Source organism: Rhinatrema bivittatum, chromosome 4 (assembly GCF_901001135.1).
Source record: "Rhinatrema bivittatum chromosome 4, aRhiBiv1.1, whole genome shotgun sequence".
NCBI lineage: Eukaryota > Metazoa > Chordata > Amphibia > Gymnophiona > Rhinatrematidae > Rhinatrema > Rhinatrema bivittatum.
This window is the reverse complement of record NC_042618.1, coordinates 268426696-268447598: the sequence shown is the minus strand read 5'-3', so window position 1 is coordinate 268447598 and position 20903 is coordinate 268426696. Positions and strand designations below refer to the sequence as shown.

General features: G+C 48.5%; 1 protein-coding gene across 1 annotated transcript in view; it reads right to left on the bottom strand.

Moving 5' to 3' along the window:
* The window catches only part of C2CD5 (C2 calcium dependent domain containing 5), a 1535590-nt gene that overhangs the window by 476187 nt on the left and 1038500 nt on the right, over positions 1-20903 (bottom strand).

The window sequence follows — 20903 nt, the reverse complement described above, 5'->3', positions numbered from 1 at the left end:
CTCCATAAACTTGCTGACATGCAAGACACCAAAAAATGCCAATGCAAAAGCAACCTGGAAAAGCGCATTCTCAAACTCGTCAGTAGCTAACACTGGCAGGACATGCCAAAATTGTAACAGTAGATCGTGGGTTAGTGGTCTCTGAGCGTCAAGCCGAGGCAGAGACTTTCTGGCCCACCAAAACATCACTCTTTTCACTGCAAAATGGTGCTCAGTGGTTGAGTTATTGTTAGGTGGTGCTGCCGTTTGTACAGATGTCCCTGAGGTCCGACTCCTCGGCTGTAGTTCGGCAGACCCCAGCAGAGGGTTTTAGGTACCCCCGTTCCTGAGGCACCCACTGGCCTGGAACGCTCTGGTTCCAATCCTCCTGCCTGCTGGTGTTTCTGATCGCAGGGGAGCTAGAAGCCGAGGGGGAGGAGGTAGGGCACCTGGGCCGGCTTGAGGAGCAAATGTTTCCAACAAAGGAACCACGAAACATGGGGCAAGGGCCCAAAAGACCCCAAACGAAAAGCATATTTGGCTAATTCAACAAAAAATGGGGGCCATGGAGGAAAAGCGTCGGAGGGTGCCAGCAGCACCAAAGCAATGCAGCTCACCCCCAAGGAAATCAAGGATCGGCAGTCATCCAGACACAAATCGTACCACCTATCCTTACAAATGCTTTACCTGATACAGGTGCGCAGAGTCCAGCAGGCCGGGCAGGACATGCCTCTGCATCTCCTCATAAGCCCTGCCCCAGGAACTCATGCAGCCCAAGGGAGATGTGGTACAGGTCCCCATCATGGCTTGCTTCCCGCTCACTGCCCGAGCATTTCAATCCCGGCTCTTGGCACCAGCCGTACCACTGACCTTCCCTTGACTATCACCCATATGGGGACCTGGCCAGTGCCATGCACTACAGGGGATACAGGCCTTACAAGATCAACCCACAGCCCAGGTGGGACAGTTGGCCTCGCTATTCCCCAATTGCTTTTCGATCTCCAGTGTATCCACACCAGGGTCCCTCACCATAGCCCAAATGGGGTCGGGAATGCAGAGGGCACAGCCCCTTCTCTGAGCAATATAGAGGTAGACACGGTTGTGACGAGCATCCACCAGCACCTCTGCAGGGCCCTCAGAGAAAGGGACAAGGCAACATATGCAGTCAAGACAACGCTCTTCATCAGTGCACTCAGCCGAGTCCCATCGCAGCATCCCTGCTCGCAGATCCTTGATGCTGAAGCTGCCACTAAGGATCCCTTCACTGTCAGTGTGGTCAGACGAGGAGCAGGGTAAGTCTGATGAGCATAGCGTAGAAGTTGTTCCCCTAAGGGAACGCACAGGCAGGGAAAGGCGCACGCGGCCGAGGCAGTCAGTCATCTTCCTCTTCCAGCTCATTCTCCTCATCCTCAGCGTCTTGCGGGTGGGAGTGGGGAAATGTCATCCATCCCCACGAGCTGTCAGAATCGGAAGACGAACTGTGGGAACTGTGTCTAAGCCCCACAGGCATCATATCATACACAGGCACTACATTGACTTGTTCCACTTGATGGAAGCAGAAAAGCCCACGCAAAGAAAGATAATAAATTGTGCACGTGCTTTTGCGCGTCTGACTTCAGTTATTCTGAGCCTGCTGCAATGCAGCCCTTGCTCTCTTACTTAGACACTATACTGGGTGCATACAAAGAATACAGCGGTTTCACATGGCTCAACTATGACGAGGCCTTCTGCGAGAGAATGGCTAGTAGGTCCGCCATGTCGTGGGGAAGAAAGGACGTCAGCCTGTGGCTCATAAAAATGTCTATCCGGGCTGTAGATGCCAAAGCCAGTTCACGGCCCTTTTGTAGCGAGCCTGTACTTAGAGGGCAGGCCAAGCATCTGCAAGGTATGAGCGGCACATGCTTGAAATACAACTGTGGCACCTGATCTGCAAGTGACTGCAGATTTAAACACATCTGCAGCTGATGCACCACACCACACCAGGCCAATAAATGTCCGCAAAGCGATGTGAGGGGAGGGAACATTCCTTAGCCACAATCCCAGTGAGGTGGCGAGTGATGCTTCCTTGGTTGGCCCGTTAGCCTAACAGGGCTGTGGAAAATATTGTATTGAGCGATTTCTGAGAGGGTTTCCTTATTCCTCACACGGGACAGCCACAATCCACTAATGTGGCCAATGGTCCTTCAGCATGCATTCTGGCGGACATCGTACAGGAAAAGCTCGAAAAGGAGGTTGAGTTGGGATGCACAGCCGGCCCATTTGCTGAGCTTCCCTTAGAGCACCTGGTGCTTTCCCCTCTAGCAGTCTTTCCCAAAAAGGAGTGCGGAAAATACAGGCTCATACATAACCTCACATCCACTCGGAGCTTCTGTAAACAACCATATTCCCTCGGAATATTGCTCAGTGCAATATTCACCCTTTGACACCGCATTGGATTGGCCACTGTTGATGGACCCTTGGTCTGACCCAGTATGGCATGTTCTTATGGATTTAAGATCCTGTAGTCAGGGCGCCCTCAAGGCTAAAGCAGACATTGATTCTGCATTTATGCTGCTCCCAGTTCACCGAGCAATTTCCATTTACTCGGCTTCCAATTTGAGGGCGGGATTTACTATGACAAGTGTCTGTCAATGGGATGCTCAGTCTCATGCGCTTATTTCGAGACCTTCAGTACTTTCCTTCATTGGGCAACTGAGGAGGCTTCCAGGCTAGCATTGCTAGTTCACTATTTAGACAATTTCCTGTTCATAGGAAAGAAGGATTCACTGGAATGCTTTAAGCTGATCTTCATGTTTTGCAAATTGGCGAGCAGATTTGATATCCCTTTGGCAAAAGACAAGTCCCTTGACCCGGTAACTGCCCTCACTTTCCTGGGGATTAAGCTTGATTCCGCATGTATGGAATCCAGGCTGCCACACAACAAAGAAGTGAAACTGTCAGAATTGGTGACTGACACCTTGCGCAGCAGGAAGGTCATGCTGAGACGCATGAGGTCACTCATAGGCAGCCTCGCCTTCGCTGTGCGGGTTATTCCCATGGGAAGGATATTACTGTGTCGTCTGATTCGGACCAAGGTAAGCCTTGTTCATGGCCACTATAAATTGCAGGTTAGCAGGCCCATCAAGGAGGACCTGAAGCTTTGGTCCAAGTTCCTCAGGGACTTCAATGGTATCTCAGCCTGGCTCCCCAGCCCAGTTAGCAGCAATGACCTTCTGTAATACTCAGACACATCAGAAGGCATCGGTTTTGGTGTCTATTTTAAGGGCAATTGGTGTGCAGCACACTGGCCAGACAGCTGGACCGCTCGTAGCTTAACAAGAATATCATATTTCTCGAGCTCTTTCCCATCGTTGTCGGCATGCATATCTGGGGCGACACTCTGAGCTGCCAACACGTGGTGCTATGGAGTGACAAAGCAGTAGTAGTTCAGTCAATTAATCAGACTTCTAAGTGCCTCCTGGTGGCAGAGCTGCTGAGGGAATTCGTCTTATGCTGCCTGTGCATGAACATTGTTGTGCGAGCGAAGCATGTTCCTGGAATACACAATGAGATAGCTGACTCTCTTTCTCATTGCAAGTGGTCCCTGTTCAGGAAGCTGGCACTGTATGCCAAGCCAAATGGCAGAGAGGTCCCGGAACTGTTTGATCCTTTGGAACCAGATAGCTCAATATATGCTGTGAAGATCACTTGCCCCATCTACATGCTGGTCTGGCCACCAGGTTCCAGAGGACCTCTTGATTAGATACACAGTTCACGCCAAGTGGCAGGGCCTGTCCAGGAACATGGTTTATTTGCACCTAGCAGCCCTAGCGTTTTTCTCAAAGCTCGAAATGGGTCGCACTGAGCACCATAGGCAAACTGAAAGTGGACAATACCATGGGGCCAGATGAGATGCATCACAGGATACCTAGGGAGCTCAGAGATGTGCAGGCCGGTCTGCTCAAAAACCTGTTCAATAGATCCCTAGAAATGGGAGTGGTGTCAAGGAACTGGAGAAGAGTGGTGGTGGTCCCACTTCACAAGAGTGGTAGCAGAGAGTTTGGAAACTGCAGGCTGGTTTGCCTCACCTTGGTGGTAGGAAAATTAATGGAGACTCTGCTGAAGGAAAGGATAGTGAGCTACCTACAATCCGGTGGGTTGCTGGATCTGACGCAGCAGGGATTCAACAGAGGAAGGTCATGTCAGACAAATTTGATTGATATTGTTTGATTGAGAGATTAGAGAATTGGATCTAGGAGGAGTGCTCAATGTGATCTACTTGGATTTCAGCAAAGCTCTTGATGCGGTCCCGCACAGGAGGCTTGTGAATAAAATGAGAAGCTTGGGAGTGAGCGCCAAGGTGGTGGCATGGCTTACAAATTGGTCAACTGATAGAAGACAATTTGTAATGGTAAATGGTACCTACTCTGAAGAGTTATCAGGGTTAAATGGAGCGCCGAAGGATCGGTATTGGGACCGGTTCTGTTCAGTATCTTTGTGAGTGAAATTGCAGAAGGGATAGAAGGTAAAGTTTGTCTCTTTGTGGATGAAACTAAGATTTGCAACAGAGTGGACATGCCTGAAGGAGTAGAGAGAATGTGATTTAAGAAAGCTTGAAGAGTGGTCGAAGATTTGGTAGCTGGGATTCAATGCCAAGAAGTACAGAGTCATAATCCTAAAGAGCTGTATGTGATGATGGGGGGTGGTGGTAAAAGACTGATATGCACAGACCAAAAGAGGGATTTTGAAGTAATAGTGTCTGGTGATCTGAAGATGATGAAGCAATGTTACAAGGCAATAACTAAAGCCAGAAGAAAGCTGGGCTACATAGGGAGAGGAAAAACCAGTAAGAAAAAGGAGGTGATCATTCCTTTGTACAGGTACTTGATGAAGTTTCATCTGGAGTACTGTGTTCAGTTTTGAAGCCCATATCTCAAAAAGGATAGAGACAGGATGCAGGCAGTCCAGAAAAGGGAGACCAAATTGGTGTGGTATTGGAAGACCTATGAGGAGAAGCTGAATACGTATACCCTGGAAGCATGGTTACTCACAGTGACTGAAGACAAAGGAGTAGTTCCATAGAAAGCCTTGGGAAGCGAGGCAGGCAGGAGTCCAGGAGAAGGCCCTCCGAGGAGCGGATAGCCGAGAGATGAGGAAGGGCCCCCTAGGAGCAGTTACCTGGTAGTTTCACGCCACAGAAGCAGGAATCGGAACAAGTACTGAAGCGAGAGTACGTGGATTCAGTAAGATGAACTCGTTGCCAAGTCACCGGCTGTCTGGGCCGGCGGGTTTAAATATCCAAGCTGCGTAATGTCATCTGAGGGGGACGCCCCCGAGGTTCCCACCATGACATGGTTAAAGCAGGCCAGGGAGTGTGCACGCGTGCCTAGGGAACCCAGAGGGTAAGATTTCGGTCGGCAGCATCCATGCTACTCAGGTGGGCCCGGGAACAGAGGCAGGAAGGCCGGCGGTAGCTGGCAGAGGCTGCGAGTTCGCCCAACAGAGCTAAGGCAGAGAAAAAGGAGGTGAGCAACAGAGGTCGCAGTCGTCTGCGGCCACGGAGCATAACAATTGAAAAAAGGAGTTTGAGTATGTTTTCATAGCTTAGAATAAAACCAATAAAAGATTCCTTTTATTGGGCATTGTGATGCATTAAAAAATTCCACTGTCAAAGCCAACTCTAGGCTAACTGGCATCCTGTATGAAAACTGAAACTGGAACATTCCTCCCTTTCAGCAATGGCAGCTCTGGCACAGCACTCACTCCTTCAGTAGTCTTAATGTCTCCAGCATATCTTCCCCTGTTCTCTCTTTCTTTCTTTCTCCCTCAGCCCAACATCTCCTGCTTTCTTCTCCTCTGATCCTTTTTTTTTCCTTCCTGCTCACATTATGTGCAAGGCTGAGTGTTACGCTTGCCGCCCGCGGAAGCCCCGTGGTGCGGCCCTCTCATCTTTCTACACAAGCTTCAGGCTCCAGCTTGTCGCTGGTGGCGGTGGGCCGCCAGTCCCAACCTTGGACTTCCACCAGCACTTCCGGCTCTGCTCCGCTTCCCGGGACCTCCAGCCAGGATGCCTCCATCCATCGGGCCTCTCTGCGGGGTTCGTGGAGAGACGCCACCGGCAGCGCTGCACCCCTCCCTAGGCGCACGCAAGCGTACCAGTGAAACCTTTAAAGGATCCGCGGTGGGAACCTGGCCGCGGACCCGGATGCTGACATCAGTTCCCTCAGCACTTAAATGCTCAGGCCTCACACTGAAGCGTTGCCTTTGCAACAGGTCTCCTTGGTCTCCTGTTCCAGGTTTCCTCATACTCGTTGCTTCTCCATGAGTTTGCTTTGTGTTCCTGTTTCTCCTAGTTCCTGTTCTGTGTTCGTCTCGTCTGTGTGCTGATTGACTGACTACCCAGTTCTGACCATCACTACGCCTGACCTTGCCTGCTTTCTCTAAGCCTGACCACTGCTTCGCCTGACCTCGCCTGCCTTCTCCAAGCCTGACCACTGCTACGCCTGACCTTGCCTGCCTTCTCGTGCCTTCACCATTGCCACGTCTGACTACGCCTGCCTTCTCCGTGCCTTGACCATTGCTACATCTGACTACGCCTGCCTTCTCTGTGCCTTGACCACTGCTAAGATCAAATTTGCCTCAGACTTTCTTAAGTCCAGAGTTCCACGTTGCTTGCTATACCTTCCAAGTGCCGCCAACTTCCATTCAAGCTAGACAGCGACGTCTCTGTCCCTATCCTCTGGACATGGACTATTAAGGCTTCGGCCTTCCTTTGCTCAAGCACCTTCAGCTCTTTCTTCTTCCTTAGTGCTTGAGTTCCTGTTCCACATCCTGTCTGGGACAGGACCACGCCACCTGCTGGCTTCTGTCTCTGGACTGAAACAGCTACTATCTATACCTTACCTAGAGGTCTGCCTAAGTTCTGCTGGCCCCGGCCCCCAAAGGCTCAACCTGAGGGGAATGTGGGCTGGTATAAGTGAAGCTCCAGTGGCCTCCAGCTTCAGCCCACTCCACTTGCTGATGGTGGGGACCCATAGGCCCTTGCCTACGAGTTGCGTCAACTCCAACGCAACACTGAGAGAAGGGGACACTGACATTGTAGCACCTCGTCTTGCATGGCACATATCCATCGTACATATTTTTAGATCCTTCTAAATATATTGCTTCGCTGCCTTCAGATAGACAGACGCTTAACCTAAGCTCACAAAATGAAACTCCAAGATGATTCAGAAACAACATTTGGAAATGTTTCTTCTTGGAGAGGGTGGTGGATACTTGGAATGCCCTTCTGGAATAGGTGATGAGGATGAAAACAGTAAAGAATTAAAAAAGGCATGGGATAAACACTGTGGATCCCTAAATGTTAGAGACTGGGGATGAAGAAAAGGGTGCATGGGGGTAACATGCATGGAGCAGTAGTTATTACCCTTAACAAATGGCATGGGGATTACTACCCTTAACCAATTAGCTTTCATGCTTTTTGACACAACTTCAACATTGCTCTCTGTTTCGATGGCGGGGAAAAAGGGGGAATTGGTCTCAGAAGAGAGCCAATGCTGGGCTCTAACCTTTTCAGTTTGGGATCCTGATACACACATGTTAGGGAAAAAGCACAGGACTGTTTGTATGGCCAAGACCAAAAGGATAGCATGTTCAAGCAGCATAGTCTAAATTATCAAGAAGGTTGTTTGTCCCGTAAAAATGTTGCTAGCAGTAATTTTGGTATTGGGTTTCACAGTCCCCTAGATTCAACTGTAAATATTATTACCCTTAACATAAGGCTTAGGGGTAACCTAAAGGGAGCAGCAATTACTAACCTTAAAAGAAACATGGGGGTAACCTGCACGGAGCGGCAGTTACTCCATATGAAACTTGCTGGGCAGAATGGATGTACCATTTGGTCTTTTTCTGCCATCATTAAAATGGCAGAGAATAAGACGTGGAGGGGGTTCTCCATCAAATGATTTATGAGGAGAGGTTGAAGGACCTAATTATGTATACCCTGGAGGAGAGGAGGTGCAGGGGAGATATGTTACAGACCTTCAGATACCTGAAAGGTTTTAATGATGCACAATCAACAAACCTTCTCTGTTGGAAAGAAATTAGTAGAAGACTCAGAACCAACATCACAAAATATTTCTTCATGGAGAGTGTGGAGGATGCCTGGAATGCCCTTCCAGAAGAGGAGATGAATGAAGACAAAAACAGTGAAAGATGTCAAAGGGGCATGGGATAAACACTGTGGATCCCTAGGGACAAAAGGGTAGAAATGAAGAGGGAAGTGAATGGGGGTAACTTGCTGTGTGGCGGTTGCTACCTTTAACCAATAGACCTTCATGCTATTATGCAACTCCAATATTGCTCTCTGCTCCAATAAAAAGGGTGGGAATCGGACTTAGACAGCAACCATCAAGGACACTAAATTTTTAAGGTCTGTGAAAAGAAGTAGAAGTGGGGGTAACTTGTGGATGCAACTGTTACTACCCTTAACCAATAAGCCTGATACCTTTGATGTTACCACAAGCTTGCTGGGCAGACTATGCAGGCTTCACCTGGTTTACAATATATTAGTTTTGGGGAGTCATTTTTCAAAAGAGTTTATGCGCATAAATTAGCTTTTGAATATCACCCTTTTGCCTCGAAATTACTTGAACATGTTGTTCACTGCCGTTGTCTTGACTTTTATATCTCAAGCCATTCCTGATCTACTCCAGTCTAGTTTTCAGCCTGTACATTCAACTGAAATAGCCCTTGTCAAAATCTGCAATGACCTGTTTTTGGCTAAAGCCAAATGCCTATACTCAGTCCTTATCCTCCTTGACCTATCTACTGCTTTTGACATTGTTGATTACCATCTACTCCTTGAAACTCTGTCTTCACTTGGATTTCAGGACTCTGTTCCATCTTGGTTCTCTTCCTACCTCTCCCATCGCATGATTAGTGCTTCCTCTGGTGGATCTTCCTCTACTGCCATCCTGCTATCAATTGGTGTGCCTCAGGATTCTGTCCTGGACCCTCTTTTCTTAGCTCTGTATACTAATTCCCTTGGTACTCTGATTTCCTCTCTTGGGTTTCAATAATACTTTTATGTCGATGACTCCCAGATTTCTTTCTACACCAGAAATTTCATCAGAAATCCAGTCCCAGATTTCAGCCTGCTTGTCTGACCTTCTACCTGGATAGCCCACTGCCACCTTAAATTCAATATGGCCAAGACAACATCCTTATCTTTCCCCTTCTTCCGCCTTCCTCTATTTTTGTGGATAACATGGTCATCCTCCCTGTCAACTCAGCCCATTACCTAGGCGTAATTTTTCACTCCTCGCTCTCCTTCTCTACACATATCTATAACTCTGCTAAAATGTGCCATTTCTTTCTCTATAAGATTGCTAAAATCATCCTTTCCTTTCTGAATACACTACTGGAATCCTTATCCACTCTCTCATGTCCTACTGCTTAGACCAGCGATTCTCAACCAGTAGGTTGCGACACACCAGTGTGTTGCCAAGCACTGGCAGGTGTGTTGCGTCTCCTGGTGCCCCTCAGCCCCGTTGTACTTTCCTTCTCCCTTTTTCCAGCCCTCACCCCCACTGACCAATGGGAAGCCTCATTCATTCTTCCTGCCCCCACGCAGGCCAATCGGAAGCCTCCTCCCTTCTATCTGCCAGTGGAAGTAGAAGGAAGGGAGGAAGTATTTGATTGGCCAATGAGGCAGGAAGAAGGGGCATCGCATAGTCTGGGGATGGGATGGTAGGAATGTCAGCGTCAAACTCCGACGAAGCAAGGCCGCCACAGGAGCTCATCCCTGTGGCGGTGAAGAGGAAGACCCGACCCCGACCAAGCAAGGCCACCACAGGAGCTCATCCCCATAGCGGTGAAGAGGAAGACCCGACCCCGACCATGCAAGGCTGCCACAGGAGCCCATCCCCATGGCAGTGAAAAGGAAGGCCCGCCAGAGTAAAGCCGCAGCAGAACTGGAGCCCATCCCTGCAGTGAAGGAAGAAGAGGTCTTTGGTGAGAGTTTGTGTGAATGAGTATGAATGGGTGAGAGCTGGTGTGTGTGGGTGTGAATGGGTCCCTGGGTGAGAGCTGGTTTGTGTGTGTGGGTGTGAATGGGTGCCTGGGTGACAGCTGGTGTCTGTGGATGTGAATGGGTGCCTGGGTGAGAGCTGGTGTGAATGGGTGCCTGATTGACAGCTGGTGTCTGTGGATGTGAATGGGTGCCTGGGTGAGAGCTGGTGTCTGTGGATGTGAATGGGTGCCTGGGTGAGAGCTGGTGTCTGTGGGTGTGAATGGTTGCCTGGGTGAGAGCTTGTGTGTGTGGGTGTGAATGGGTGCCTGGGTGAGAGCTTGTGTGTGGGGGTGTGAATGGGTGCCTGGGTGAGAGCTTGTGTGTGGGGGTGTGAATGGGTGCCAAGATGAGAGCTGGTGTGAATGGGTGCGAGAGCATTTGTGTGTGATTGAGAAAGAGACTAGTCAGGGAGGTGATGTGTTTGTGTGTATGAGAGAGAGAGAGAGAGACTGACAAGAGGAGCACTACTTTAGATCTAGCCCTCAATGCAATGCACAATCTGGTGCTAGGGGTTACTGTGGTTGGGCCATTAAGCAATAGCAATCATAATTTAATCAAAACTGACAATCACTGGAGTGAGGATATTAAGTAAATCTACTACAGAAGCATATAACTTTAAAAAGGGATACTAGGACAGAATGAGGATATTAGTTAGAAAAAATCTCAAAGGAGTAGTTGCAAAGGTTAAAAGTTTGCATGAGGAATGGACATTGTTTAAAAATATAATTTTGGAAACCCAAATAAAATATATTCCTTGCATTGAAAAGAGTCAAAGCACTGAGGAGGCTTCGCTGAGCCCAAATCTTAGACCACCACCGGCGCAGAGGACGGGAGAACAATGCCCGGGAAATGCTACAGAAGAGGTTACCCCTTCCGGGTTAGAGACGCTGACCCGAGCAGCTGGAGTGGGAGATCAAGCCATGGAGATGTCGGATCAGAGGCCAGAAGAAGGGGAAAGTGAGCTGGCACTGAGCGAATCACGACCGGAGGAATGGATCAGGCTGCTGGTAGCGAGTCCCTGGACATTCTCACTCGACTTGCCATGGTCACGTTAGAGTTAATGTGGGACCTAATGGCTGAAATGTCTACAAACATAAAGAGACTTGAGAAAAAAATGGATTGCAATAGCGGGAAAAGCCAACAAGACATTTTGTTAATACAGAAATCAATTAAAAAAATCAGAGGAGAGGATTAAGGTGCTTGAAGAGACAGAGAAAAAAAAATATGGAATTTCATGCAGCTGTCGTCTCTTAAACTTTCCTAGAGTTGTGGGAGAAGTACCTTTGGATACTTTCCTAAAGTTTCTTAAAGAAGTATTGGGTTTCGATGAAATTGATTTGCCAAATGTTAATGTTTGTTATTTCCTGCCTAAAATAATTTCAAATTTAAATACACCTGAATTACCTTTTCAGGGAAACCTTACAGATTTCTTAGAAAATTCTAATCAAGTGATAGATTGGAGCACACTATTAGTTTCCTTTATAAGTTACTCTAACCTGAATAAGGTAATGAAGAAATATTTTTCAAAGTATCCCATTTTATTTCATGACAAACCTGTTAAGATTTTCCCAGATCTCGCTTTAACTACCCAGCTGCGGAGAAAAGAGTTTTTGGCTCTTCGCCAAGAGGTTATATCTTTGGGCTATTCATTTACACTGAGGTTTCCGTGTAAATGTTTGCTAAAAAAGAATCAGGAAACTTTTGTATTTCTCATGTCTGAACATCTGCAAAGTTTCATTGAGCAAAGGAAAATAGTCACTTTGTCCCCATTATCTAAGAATGTATATACATAGTGCAGGAAATTCTATGTTAAGCTTTTTCTTTGAGCATCTACTTGGATTGTGACTCCCTATTAGTTTAACTTAAAGCCTCTCTTAAGCCTTATGGTGTTAGTACTATATTACTACTGATTGTATAAAGCAAGGGTTAAAGCTGATTATGAATAGCTGGTGGATGAAATGCACTTTGGTATCTTTTTTTTTTATGTCAGCTTTGTTTCATTTTATGTTATTTCATCTTATATTCTTAATATTGCTGTTATAAATTTTGAAAATCAATAAAACAAATAATGGAAAAAAACAAAAAAGTCAAAGCAAGACCAAATGTCTGTCAGCACGGTTTCATGTTGATGTAAAGGAGGCCGTTAAACCTAAAGAGAATTCATTCAAAAAGTGCAAAACAGACACAATGATGAAAATAGGCAAGAGAAGCACTGGCAAGTTAAATGTAAAACAATACTAAGAAAGACTAAGTGAGTATGTGAGAAGAAGCTTGCAAGTGAAACAAAACTAATAATTAAACTATCAAGTATTTTTGAAGCAAAAAGATTATAAATGAGTCAGCTAGGTCACTAGATAACTAAGGTAAAATGGAGTGCTCAGGGAGGACAAGGAATTAGTGGAAATACTGAATGCCTTTTATTGAGGAGGTTGTTGGAAACATACCTACATCAGAAACATTCTTTAATGGTGGAGAATCTAAGTGACTATAACAAACATCTATAATAATGGAAAATGTACTAGACAAACTAAAAAGTAACAAATCACCAAGACCAGATAGCATTCACCTCTGAATTCTAAAAGAACTAAAACACAAAATTTCAAACCTGTTACTAGTAATCTGTAACTTAACATTTAAAACAGACATGATATCTGGAAGTTAGCCAATGTGACGCCGATTTTTAAAAAGAGCTCCAGGGGTGACCCGAGAAACTATAACATGGTAATCCTGACATCAGTGTCTGGTAAAATGGTAGAAGCCATTCTTAGAACACACTTCACTATGTTTAACAGAAGCATGGGGGGAAAAGCAGTTTCTACCTTTAAGAGAAGGCACAGTGGGAAGGAGTAACTTGCATGGTGCAGCAGTTAGCACCCTTAACACAAAGCAGGAGGGTAACCTGCATGGAGTGGCAGTTACTACACATAGCAAAAAGTATTGTGGGGGGGGGGGGGGGGGGGGGGGGGGGAGGAGGGTAACCTTCAGAGAGTGGTAGTTACTATCATAAATAACTTGCTGGGCAGACTGGATAGACCTTTGAGTCTTTCATTTACCACCATATACTATGTTACTATGTAATTACTGGTTATTTAGATAGACATGGCATAATGGGAAAAAGTCAACATGATTTTAACAAAGGGAAGTCTTGCTTTACCAATTTTTTAGATGTTTTTGAAGGTGTAAATAAACATATAGGGGTACATTTTAAAAAACAGCGCGCATGTGCATACTTTTGTTCGCACACCACGCGAACAAAAGTACGCTGGATTTTATAAGATACACACGTATCTTATAAAATCCGGGGTCGGCGCGCGCAAGGGGGTGCACATTTGTGCAACCTGCGCGCGCTGCCTGTTCCCTCCGAGGCCGCACCGAAATCGGAGCGGCCTCGGAGGGAACTTTCCTTCTGCCTCCCCTCACCTTCCCCTCCCTTCCCTAACCCACCCCTCCCGGCCCTATCTAAACCCCCCCTACCTTTGTTGGCAGATTTACGCCTGCCAGAGGCAGGCGTAAATCTGCGCGCGCCAGCGGGCTGCTGGCGCGCCATCACCTGACCCAAGGGCTGGTCCAGAGCCCTCGACCACGTCCCCGGGCCAGCATCACGCCCCAGACATGCCTCCCACCCCGCCCTGCCCTGAAATTCGCACCGTCCACCCGACACGCCCCCTTTGCAAAGCCACGGGACTTACGCGTGTCCTGGGGCTTGTGCGCACCGCCGAGCCTATGCAAAATAGGCTCGGCGCGCGCAGGGGCCTTTTAAGAGGGTTACGTGCATAACTTATGCGCGTAACCCTTTTAAAATCCGGCCCATAGATAAAAGTGAGCTAGTTGATATAGTATATTTGGATTTTCAAAAGGCATTTGACAAAGTCCTCCATGAGAGACTCCTCAAGAAATTGCAAAGTAATGGAATAGGAGAAAGTTTCCTACTCTGGATAGGGAACTAGTTACAAAACAGGGTAGGACAAAATGGTCAGCTTTCCAAAAGGAGAAAAGTATCATTGGAATCAATTCATATTAATAAATGATCTGGAAAAAGGAACAAGTGAGATCATCTAATTTGCAGATGACCAAAATTTTGTCATCTATAAAATTCAGATGCTCAATCTCCTTGCTTCACAAGGTTCTTCTGCACTGGATTGTGAGGAACTGCAGGAGAACCTTGTGAGGCAGGTGTTGTGTTTCCCGGCTACAGCAGGCCCGCGGCCAGCTCCACTCTCCCCCTTACGCCCGAGTCCTGGATCTGGCCCACCTTCCCTGGCAGCTGCGCGCTCGTGCGCTGCCTGTGCTCCTAGGTCCCTCCAGTGTCCCTGTGGTTTCCTCCAATCCCAGCCGGGCCTCCCCACTTGCGTTGTGGGGAGATGCTGCCAGCTCCTATTTTTCGGCCTATCTGCCTTAGGCGTGTGTGCACACGCCTTCCCTGGCTTTAAAGGGACCGCAGAGGGAAAGCCTCCCGTGGCCCCAGATGATGACGCCATCCAGCCTCCATATATAAGGCGGTCCCCGCCATTTAGACTTTGCTTCCTTGTTGTTCGTTCCAGTTCCTGTTCCTTGTTCCAGTACCTATTCCAGTTTCCTGTTACTTCTACCCTTCAGACGGATCTCCCTGGCTTTGACCCTTGCTCGGACCGGACCTTGTCTTCAGTCGCCTACCCTGACTTCTGCTTGAACGTGACCTTGTCTTCAGCTGCCTGCCCTGACTTCTGCTCTAACCAGACCCTGTCACCAGCCACCTGGATCCTTGTTTGGATGTGGTCTTGCCTTAGGCTTTGCCTACTTACGGTTTGGACTTAACCCTGTTTTTAACCATGCTTCCTGCTTCAGTCTGTCCAGACTTTGGAACCCAGCCTCGTCTTCAGTTTTGCCTGTCTTGTGGTCTGGACTTGGCTCTGCTCCAGTCAGTTCGACTTTGCATCTTGCCTCTCTGCTGCTTCCTGGCACCCTGCTTTGGGCACCTGTGCGGGATCAACCACGCGGAGGCCCACCTTAGTCCAGCCAGCCCCGGTATCCAAGGACTCAACCTGCGGGGAACAAGGGGTGATATTGGTGAAGCTCCAGTTGGCCTCCACTTCCCAATGGTGGGGACCCTTGGGGGCTTCCCCCATGGGTAGCGCCAACATCAACTCAGGCTAAGGGTCCACCTCCACAACAGACTGCCAAGGCCATGGACTTTGTGGAGCCTTCCACTCTTCAGGCCATTCCGGGCCTGGCCTTGAAGATCGAGGAACAGCAGCACCATCAAATGCCCATCTGGACTCTCACTCTGGCCCTGTGGCCCCTACGTCTGCACCACTAAGTTCTCAGGCACCGGCTACCTCAACAAGAGCTTTCTTGCCCTGCCTGCTCTACCCTGCTTCATCGGGGACCCAAAGCTTTGCAGGGGCTTCATAAACCAATGTTATATGCAATTTGCTCTACAACCTTCCGTCTTCCAGAATGACCTCATGAAGGTAACCCTCATCCTTTCATGCCTTGAAGGCAAGGCTTTGGCTTGGGCTTCTCCCTTATGGGAGCGAGCAGACTCTCTTCTCCAAGAACTATCACGCTTTATGACTCCCTTCCGTTGGACTTTCGATGATCCAGGGAGGCAGGCTACAGCCAGTTTTAATCTCCTGCATCTGCAGCAAGATTATTGAGTGCTCAACGAAAACACAAAAGAATTCCGTACTCTAGCAACTGAGTTGGGCTGACAGGAGGATTGCCTCCGAGCCATTTATCTAGATGGCCTGTCGCCCCAGCTCAAGGATGAGCTTGCAGTCCGCGAACTACCCTCCTCTCTCGAAGATCTGATTGATCTCACGGGTCACATAGACCATCGCATCCAGGAGCGCCACCGGGAAGCTCGGGTACCCCAACGCCCCGCTGCGGAATGTTCTCACTCTCCACCTGCATTGGGCCCCACAGCCAGCGGAGCCTCACCGTCTACTAAGTTCGAGGAACCCATGCAGCTGGGACGTGGACGCCTCACTCCCGAGAGCAGCCTTAGGTGGAGGCATTCCAGTCTGTGCTTATACTGCGGAGCTGCAGGACATCGCCTGTCTTCATGTCCCATCCGTCCAGGAAATTTGCTGGCCAGAGTTCAATAGGGGTCCAGAATTCGGACGCTACCGCTCCGGCCCCCCAGCTAATGTTACCGGTTACCTTGACCTGGCACTCCTGTTCCTTTCCCACCTTGGCTTTGGTCGATTCAGGAGGTGGAGGGAACTTTTTAGTGAAGGATTTGGCCCAACTCCTGGGCATTTCTACTCGTACCACCGAGAAACCACTCCTTAATTGCTTTCATTTATGGCGACCCTCTAGCTGGAAGGATTTCCCAGGTCACCATTCCTGTTCATCTCCTCACCAGAACCCTGATGAAGAGGAGGTAGACTTCTTCATCCTAGATAAGTCCATCTACCCAGTGGTGCTAGGGTTACCGTGGCTCCAACGCCATTCGCCCCGATTCGATTGGGGAATCCTGCAACTCACCAAATGGAGTCCCGCTTGCCATCACGCTTGTCTCAGGAAAGTGGAACCACCTTCTATGATCCCGCTGGCGGTCACTGTCTTGGATCTTCCTGCACCCTACGCTGACTTTGAGGATGTCTTCTTTCAATAGAAGGCCGACATCCTTTCGCCACACTGTGAGTTCGACTGCTCCACTGACCTCATGCCGGGTACAACACACCCTATGAGCAGGAACTACCATCTTTCCGTCCCAGAAACTTGAGCTATGTTGGACTATATCCGAGAAAACTTGGCTAAAGGATTTATCCATCCATCCACGTCACCTGCTGATGCAGGTTTTTTCTTCATCATCAGGAAGGATGGTCACTGCGACCGTACGACGACTATCATGGCTTAAATGCCATCACTCGCAAGGACAAGTACCCCCTGCCTTTAATCAATGAGTTATTCAACTGCCTCCAAGGGGCAACCTTCTTCACTAAATTTGACCTGCAAGGAGCCTATAATCTGGTTCATATTCGCCCTGAAGATGTTTGGAAGACCACTTTCAATACCAGGGATGGGCATTATGAATATCTTGTGATGCCATTCGGCCTTTGTAATGCCCCTGCTGTGTTCCAACGCATGATCAACGAAATCTTCCGCGACTTGCTCTATGTGAAAGACATTGCCTACTTAGACGACATCCTTATTTTTTCAAAGGACCTCGCTACCCATCGTTCAAATGTCCGCATGGTGCTGCAGTGCCTGTATGAAAATCACCTTTTTGCCAACCTGAGCAAATGCTTGTTTGAGAAACAGAGCCTGCCCTTCCTAGGGTATATAATCTCTCAACATGGTATCTCCATGGATCCTGCTAAGCTACGAAGCATCCAAGAACAGCCCTGGCCTATGGACCTCTGGGCGCTCCAGCGGTTCCTGGGCTTTATTAATTATTGTCATCACTTCATAGTCAATTATTCTCTGCTTGCTGCACCCCTCACGGCTCACACCTGAAAGGGGAGTAACACACAGAACTGGTCCTCAGAAGCCATTGCGGCCTTTAAGGTCCTCAAAGACGCCTTCCTGCATGGACCTGGTTTATGCCATCCGGACTCGAACCGCCCCTTCATCGTCGAAGTTGATGCTATCGGAGCAAGGGCGGTGTTGAGTCAACATTCCCCAAAAAGGGTTCTATGCCCGTGATCTTTTTTTACTCACAGGTTCTGCCACATGGAACAAAATTATAGTATTGGGGATCGAGAACTCCTTGCAATTAAACTCACCCTTGAAGAATGGCACCCCTGGCTGGAGGGCGCTCAACATCACTTCATGATATTCACAGACCATAAGAGTCTTCAGCATCTCTGACACGCCCAGTGCTTGAACTCTTGCCAGGCCTGCTGGGCGTTGTTCTTTACCCGGTTTGATTTTGACCTATGTTATCGTCCGTCCGAGAAAAATTTGCATGCCGATGCCTTTTCCCATTCATTTGAGTCTGAGGATTCCCCAGAAGAACCTCGTCACATCATTGACCCAGCCTGCATCTCCTTGTCTGCTGGGAAAATGGTGGTACCCCGCAGGCTGCGGGAGAAAGTGCTACAGTGGGCACACATTCCACAAAATCGGTGGATCATCCAATGTCTAAGGGGAACATTGTCATCTGGGTAGTCATGGACAGGTTCTCCAAGATGGTTCATTTTGTCCTGCTTCCTAGTTTGCCTTCTGCACCTGAACTTGTACGCCTGTTCTTCCTCCACCTCCATGGATTGCCTGAAGATATCATTTCAGACAGAGGCCCTCAGTTTGTCACCCACTACTGGCGTTCATTGTGTAAAAAGTTTGCAATCTCCATCAGTCTGACCACTGCCTATCACCCCCAGGCCAATGGCCAAGCCGAGCTGATGAATCACTCCCTTAAGTGCTTCCTTTGCGCTTACTCCAATGACCAGCAAGATAACTGGGCTCAACTACTACCGTGGGGTGAATTCTCTCACAATACCCATATTGCTGCAGCCACAGGTGTCTCCCCCTTCTCTCTGGTATATGGAAGACAGCCATGGCCTCCTCTGCCAAATCCCCTTAAAGTGCCTTCTCAGTCAGCTCAGGCAACAGCTGATGCCCTTCAGGCCTTGTGGACATGTACCAATCAAAGATTGCGGCAAGCGGCCGTACGTGCCAAGAAAACTTCAGACGCCCTTCGTAGACCTGTTCCTGAGATCCAACCTGGCGATAGAGTATGGCTGAGTGACCGCCATATTCGCTTGAAGCTTCCCTCCCAGCTGTTCGCTCCTAGGTATATTGGGCCATTTCCTGTGGTTCGACGCATTGGCTCAGTGACCTACCAGCTTCGTCTTCCTCCTACGCTAGGAGTGCACAACTCTTTCCATGTTTTGTTGCTCAAACCTCTAGTGCTTTCTTGGCCATCCCATAAGGCTCCAGTACACTCTCAAGTTGTCTCGGAAACAGATACCCTCTACAGAGTCCAAAAATTCCTGGATGTCAGGAGGAGAGGCTGCAGTTGGGAGTACATCCTCTCTTGGGAGGGGTACGGTCCTGAAGAAAACTGGGAACCAGGAACCTTCGCAATTCCATCAGTCCCATCCAGGTAAACCCAGATCTCCAGGAGGGAGGCTTTAAGGGGGGGGTATTGTTGCGTTTCCCAGCCACAGCAGACCCGTAGCCGGCTCCACTCACCCCTGACACCCGGGTCCCGTACCTGGCCCACCTTCCTTGGCAGCGGTGGGCAGTGGTGGTGCTCGTGCTCCGCCTATGCTCCAGGATCCTCCGGTGTCCCTGCGGTCTCCTCCGGTCCCGACCGGGCCTCCCCAAGTGCATCACAAGGAGACGCCACCACCTCCTAGTTTCCGGCCTATCCACCTTAGGTGCACAAGCACGCGCCTTCCCTGGCTTTAACGGTACCGTGGCGGGGAAGCCTCCTACGGCCCTGGATGATGATGCCATCCAGCCTCCATATATAAGGCGGTCCCCACCATTCAGACTTTGCCTTGGCAACAGGCCTCCAGGCTTCCTGTTGTGTGCTTCGTTCCAGTTTGATCCAGTACCTGGTTCCAGTGTTCCAGCACCTGTTCCTTGCTGAAGTACCTGTTCCACTTTCCTGCTTCTTCTACCCTTCGGACGGATCTCCCTGGCTTTGACCTTGTCTCCAGCCACCTGCCCTAACATCTGCTCAAACCTGACCTTGTCACCAGCCATCTGGATCCATGTTTGGACGTGGTCTCATCTTAGGCTTTGCTTACTTACAGTTCGGACTTAATCCTGTTCTTAACCCAGCACTTCCTGCTTCAGTCTGTCTGGACTTTGGAACCTGGCCTCATCTTCAGTTTTGCCTGTCTTGCAGTCTGGACTTGCCTCTGCTCCAGTCAGTTCGACCTTGCATCTTGTCTCTTCGCTGCTTCCTGGCACCCTGCCTTGGGCACCTGCTCCAGGATCAACAATGCGGAGGCCCACCTAAGTCCAGCCGGACCCGGTACCCAAGGGCTCAACATGCGGGGAATGAGGGCTGGTATTGGCAAAGCTCCAGTTGGCCTCCACTTCCCGTTTGGCCTCCCCTCCTGATGGTGGGGACCCGTGGAGGCTTCACCCACGGGTAGCGCCAACACCACCTTGGGCCAAGGGTCCACCTCCACAACAGCAAGGAGACTGGGCATCTGAATGGCAGATAGAATTTTATATGGATAAATGTAAAGCGATGCACAAAGAAAAACATAATCCCAACTACAGGTACATAATGCTGGGTTTTGCATTGGGAGTCATACAGGAAAAGATCTTGGAGTTCTTGAGGACAATACATTGAAATCCTCAGCTCAATATGCAGAGATGATCAGAAAAACAATGTTGGTAATGATTTGAAAAGAAATGTAGAATAAAATGGATTATATGATATCGGCTTTGTATCGATCCAAGGTGTGTCTGCACTTTCAGTACTGTATGAAGTTATGGTTGTCCTATCTCAAAAAAGACATAATAGAACTAGAAAATGCACAGAGGAGGGTGACAAAAATTATAAACGGAATGGAACGGCTCCCTTATGAAAAAAGGCTACGTAGGTTAGGTTTCTTCAACTTGGAAAAGAGACAGCTGAGAGGGGACATTTATAAAATCTTGAGTAAGATGGAACAGGTACAGAAAGGACAGTAATTTACCCTTCCAAATAATACTAAAATAATGGAACACTCCGTGAAACTAACAACCAGCAGATTCAAAACAAATCACATAAAGTACTTCTTAGTCAGTGCATAATTAAACTGCGGAATCTGTTGCCAGAGGACATGTTCAAGTCAACTAGCATAACAAGGTTTAAAAGAGGTTTAAACAAGTTTCTGGAGGAAAAGTCCATAAAACATTATTAGCTACATAGACTAAAGAAAGCTGTTGCTATCCTAAGGTCTACTTCATGGGATCTGCTGGATACTTGCTACCCGGA